The sequence below is a fragment of the Macrobrachium rosenbergii genome, chromosome 4 (genome assembly GCF_040412425.1).
Source record: "Macrobrachium rosenbergii isolate ZJJX-2024 chromosome 4, ASM4041242v1, whole genome shotgun sequence".
Taxonomy (NCBI): domain Eukaryota; kingdom Metazoa; phylum Arthropoda; class Malacostraca; order Decapoda; family Palaemonidae; genus Macrobrachium; species Macrobrachium rosenbergii.
Window position 1 is genome coordinate 12757814 of NC_089744.1, and position 5526 is coordinate 12763339.

The window sequence follows — 5526 nt, forward strand, 5'->3', positions numbered from 1 at the left end:
TACGACTTACGTTCAGGAAAATCTGTTCATCATGTACTGTATTTTAAAATTCCATGAAAGCCAAGTAAAAGAAAGGAGTAGGAAATAAAAATAACACTTGCAAAATTTGCGATTTCAAGGATATCCATATATCGCATTCGGTCATGTTCCAAGAGGCAAGACAGTGCTAAGACTTTAGAGTCCTTGGCAAATGACAACATCATCCGAAATCGGACGTTTGAACCTTCGGACCTTCGACAGTCCGACTGTAACGTCGTTCTGGGCGGTATTCGTTTAGCAGGAGTTTGTTACGTAATCGATTTTTTTCCTGAAGAGTGTCGTATTCAATCCTCTTTACTTTATTGTAGTGAAGTTTTTACGAAAAAACCATTAATCACGCGATTAGACTACAGTTGGCGCTTGAGATTTCGATCGGTTGTTGTCACTTCGTTGGTCAAGTTATAATGAACACCGGACTACTGCAAGGTAACACTAGATTTTACTATATTATTGCTAATATTGTATATTTGTAATGTGGATTTTCGAATATTGCAGCGTGTTTAATCTCGTATAAGTCTTTGGGAGTCATTATAACTAATTCTGTGGGCGTTTACACATAATCTGACTTGAGTAAACTCCCAAAATTTTAAAGATATGAGTAAGTTACCCACAATTCTAAAGCTTCGACTTTTCCAGGATGATTTTGGTACGAGTTTGGCTTTTGAGTTCCTGTTCTCTTTATCAAAAGGTATGTAGGAGGTATTTTTTATTTTCTGCCGAGATTAGTTGGGTCTTTTTGTCAAAAAAGATTAAATGATCTTTTTTAATTTATGAATTTAATTTATTTTTGTAATAGTTTTTTAATTTGTCATAAATTAAAATTTTTATTTTGTAGTAATTTTAGTTTTAAATTTATTTTAATTTGTCATAAATTTACTAAATTTTTAAAAATAAATCTGCTATAATTTTTGTAAAACTTACTTTCTGAATGTCATAAATTTGCTGTTTTAATTTTTTAGATAAATTTACTTTTTGAGTTTGTCATAAATTTACTTTTTGAGTTTGTCATAAATTTACTTTTTTGAGTTTGTCATAAATTTACTTTTTGAGTTTGTCATAAATTTACTTTTTGAGTTTGTCATAAATTTACTTTTTGAGTTTGTCATAAATTTGCTTTTTTGAGTTTGTCATAAATTTGCTTTTTTGAGTTTGTCATAAATTTGCTTTTTTGAGTTTGTCATAAATTTGCTTTTTTGAGTTTGTCATAAAATTGCTTTTTTGAGTTTGTCATTGAATTTACTATTTTTGGAATTCGTCATTGAATTTACTATTTTTGGAATTCGTCATTGAATTTACTATTTTTGGAATTCGTCACTGAATTTACTATTTTTGGAATTCGTCACTGAATTTACTATTTTTGGAATTCGTCACTGAATTTACTATTTTGGAATTCGTCACTGAATTTACTATTTTTGGAATTCGTCACTGAATTTACTATTTTTGGAATTCGTCACTGAATTTACTATTTTTGGAATTCGTCACTGAATTTACTATTTTTGGAATTCGTCACTGAATTTACTATTTTTGGAATTCGTCACTGAATTTACTATTTTTGGAATTCGTCACTGAATTTACTATTTTTGGAATTCGTCACTGAATTGACTATTTTTGGAATTCGTCACTGAATTGACTATTTTTGGAATTCGTCACTGAATTGACTATTTTTGGAATTCGTCACTGAATTGACTATTTTTGGAATTCGTCACTGAAATTACTATTTTTTCGTCACTGAAATTAATTCGTCATTGAAATTTACTACTTTTTGGAATTCATTGAATTTACTATTTTTGGAATTCGTCATTGAATTTACTATTTTTGTAACTCATTGAATTGAATTCGTCATTGAATTTACAATTTTTTGTACTCGTCATTGAATTGAATTCATTGAATTTACAATTTTTGTAATTCGTCATTGAATTGAATTCGTCATTGAATTTACAATTTTTGTAACTCGTCATTGAATTTACTGTTTTTGTAATTTATTTTGTATATACTGTTCTTGAACAGTATATACACCTTATCCTCCACCCCTTCAGGGGCGGTACCCCTGGCGGGGTGGGGGAGCCCCCATGTTCTGCATAGTAGGTCGTATGACCTACTATGCAGGTTCTTGGGTGGTTTTGTATGTTTACTAACCAGTCTTCCTTTCAGGTCTTAAGTAAAGACTTACTCTATTACTTAGTTTTCTTGTGAGTTCAGATAGGTGTTAGGTGTTTAAATGTGCTTGGCTACCTCCCACTCAGTTAAGTTTTCAGAATCTCCCTAATTTGAGGAAATTAGGAATGTTAATGCCATCAAACGGCAATATTCAGCATTAAAACTAAATTTATATGTAGGTCTAACGTCTTTGTATGTTTTACTTTCGAATTTTAGCTTCCTGAAAATGATTAGGTTAAGTTAGACAAGTTTTGGCCAATATTAGTTTAGGTTTTGCCCGAATTTAAATTTTTAAGCGTAAAATTGGCGTTAGACTTAATAGGATTTTCAGAAGATTCGAACTTTGTATTTCCTTTCTCGCAACCGAAAATTTTTTGTTATAGGAAGCTCCCTAAATGTACGGGTCATTTACGATAATAAGGCTTGCTTTCCTAATAGCTAATCTCTTGAAAATCATCATAACCATGCAAAAATTTCCCCAGACAGATTGTACAATGTTTGGATGTCTGCTGTTGCAGTTGGAATTAGTTATATAAATTGTCAGCAACTCATAGCTAGGAATTTTAGCTCTGGACATTTTAGTGTGTTCCTCTATGTACACAAGTACACAAGCAGAGTGTGTTCCTCTATGTACACAAGCAGCAGGGGAGTGTGTTCCTTTATGTACACAAGCAGGGAGTGTGTTCCTCTATGTACACAAGCAGGAGTGTGTTCCTCTATGTACACAAGCAGGGAGTGTGTTCCTCTATGTACACAAGCAGCGAGTGTGTTCCTCTATGTACACAAGCAGCGAGTGTGTTCCTCTATGTACACAAGCAGCGAGTGTGTTAAGCAACGAGTGTTACTCTATGTACACAAGCGGCGAGTGTTACTCTGTAAATAGTTTTGTAATGTTACCTACTAATACTTACAATAGTTGTGATGGCTTCCATGAACGTGGGCAATGCATTTATTTTCCATGAATCCTGTGAAGTACGTGTTAGGCTATCCGTGAACACAGACTGTGAGCAATTGGTACTATTCGGCACAATGATGCTGATCATGATCACAAGGCACTGAGACATTCATACTAGCCTTGAATTAAGGGAGTGCGTTGTGGGGCTGGTCATGACGTAAGCGGGAACTGTCCATGAACACAAGCAGAGAGTATCGGATGCATGAGTTTCAAATGGTATCGATCAACAAGGTTTTGAGTATGTGAAATACGCATCAACATACATAATGAGGTTGTGAAGATATCATATGAGTTTGATGCATTTGTTGGTACCCATTAATTTAGGTGAATGCGATGCTGTAATGAACGTCATGCTGTAATGAACGTCAGTGTTCGCCAAGCTATCCATTTGATGCATTTGTTGGTACCCATTAATTTAGGTGAATGCGATGCTGTAATGAACGTCATGCTGTAATGAACGTCAGTGTTCGCCAAGCTATCCACGGCAATCGGCTGTTTGATCGTATTTACTATATACAATAGCACCTGAAATATTTAAAAGGTCATCAGGCAGTTAATGCATGTACCAATGTACATTTTTATGCTAAGGTAGTTGTAGAGTCTTTTTGATAACGATTAGTGGCAAAACTAAGGTAGTTGTCGAGTCTTATGATAACGATTAGTGGCAAAACTAATCTATGTTGTAATCATTTCCTCCCTAACAAGAGCTCACATTTCACAACTTCGTTGCTTTATTTTAAAGTTAAGCGGTTTCTTTTACTTTTGCATAAATTATTGAAAAATCAAAGGTATCTTTTTAATGCGACTTTGAGCATAGCGTGTGGGTTATCTTCATTTCGATTTTGGCGATTGGCAATTTTCAGAATAGTACATTTTTTAAGTATTTATATACAAATTTTGCTTTAGTGGTTTATATGTATACTGAAAATTTTTTACTTTAAATGGAGTCAGAAGCAGAGTAGCGTTCTAAATTGTTTATGCGGCCTTGATGCATATTTATGGTATAAAATATACGAGATAATCTTACTCCAGATGGTTAAAGTTTTCAGTGGGTAATAAGCTTTTTTGGTCATTGACTGGAGAAACGTAACACATGGTTTTTATAAGCTAATTATCCTTAAAGTAAAAGATACCGTACTGTAACAAACTAAGCTATTTTTCATCAAGGATAAATGTTTAACTTTCAACGTGTTTAATCCTTTCTTTTCGGACCAGGGTCTTGTCGCGGGTGAGGTTCGAGGGAAGTGGCTGTAGCGGTGGGCAGTTACTGACTTTGATGTCTCGAGAACTCTGCCGCCCTTGTCTTATTTCGGCTTTGCATTGAAGTATCGATATTACGACGTAAGGGAGATCGCCTTCAATGTAGTGTGGTATTGTCGTGAGCATGTAATGGCTTAAGTGAGACGTAGCCGCAAGGTTATAAGTGGAGCTGGGCTTGACGACATTTCATGAAGCACCGGTAGCGGTTTAGCGCCTATACTGGAAGTACGTAGGTTTGTGCACGCCTACGAGGATTTCGGCATATTGTAGCTGCCGCCACCAAGATTGGTGTATTGTCTGTCATTTGCTTTTCAAATGTTTAGAGAGCTCTCTTGAAGAGAAAGGAACATTTTTTCCTACTGTGGGAGATACGGCATTTGAAGATTATTCGATTTGCCCGAAGTTGTGTACTTTTCAAGACTTGTAATTTCTCAGCAAGATACATATCTGCATGGTTTGGTTGTTATCAAGAATCCAGGACTAGCTATTGTCACTTTACTATGTCTAACGTTAAGTATTCATGTGTTCACTAATTATTAACACTTAAATCAACTGTTAATGAATTCATTAATATTTACTGTTTTTATCCATAATCCTTTGTTGCACTGGGTTGTCCATGGAACACTGAGAACGGGTATATTTTGTATAAAGAACCTGGTTATGGAATAACAAGATCATTAACACGTAGGCTATCTACTTCAAGAATATTAGAGTAAACGTTCTCTTTAAGGAGGTGCCGAGTAATTGCAGTAAGAACATCTTCTACTGCCCTGGTTTTTCTGTTATAGGTCACTACTTACTGGAGGAACCAGAATTTAAGAAAATGCGCAGACACTGGGAGGATTTGCGAACCTTTGAACCTTACTGGAGGAACCAGAATTTGTGTTACACTGGGAGGATTTACTGGAGGAACCTGAATTACTGGAGGAACCAGAATTTAAGAAAATGCGCAGACACTGGGAGGATTTGCTAACCTTTGTGTTAGGCTGATGCTTACTGGAGGAACCAGAATTTAAGAAAATGCGCAGACACTGGGAGGATTTGCGAACCTTTGTGTTAGGCTGATACTTACTGGAGGAACCAGAATTTAAGAAAAGCAGACTGATTTACCTTAG

The 5526-nt window shown here is 35.1% G+C and overlaps 1 long non-coding RNA gene across 1 annotated transcript; it reads left to right on the plus strand.

Annotated features, from left to right (window-relative positions):
* The first annotated feature begins 235 nt into the window (after positions 1-235).
* LOC136838322 (uncharacterized) lies at positions 236-4986 on the plus strand. The gene is made up of 3 exons (XR_010852938.1): positions 236-465; positions 676-727; positions 4367-4986. It is a non-coding gene; the product is annotated as an uncharacterized lncRNA (long non-coding RNA).
* Positions 4987-5526: the final 540 nt, after the last annotated feature.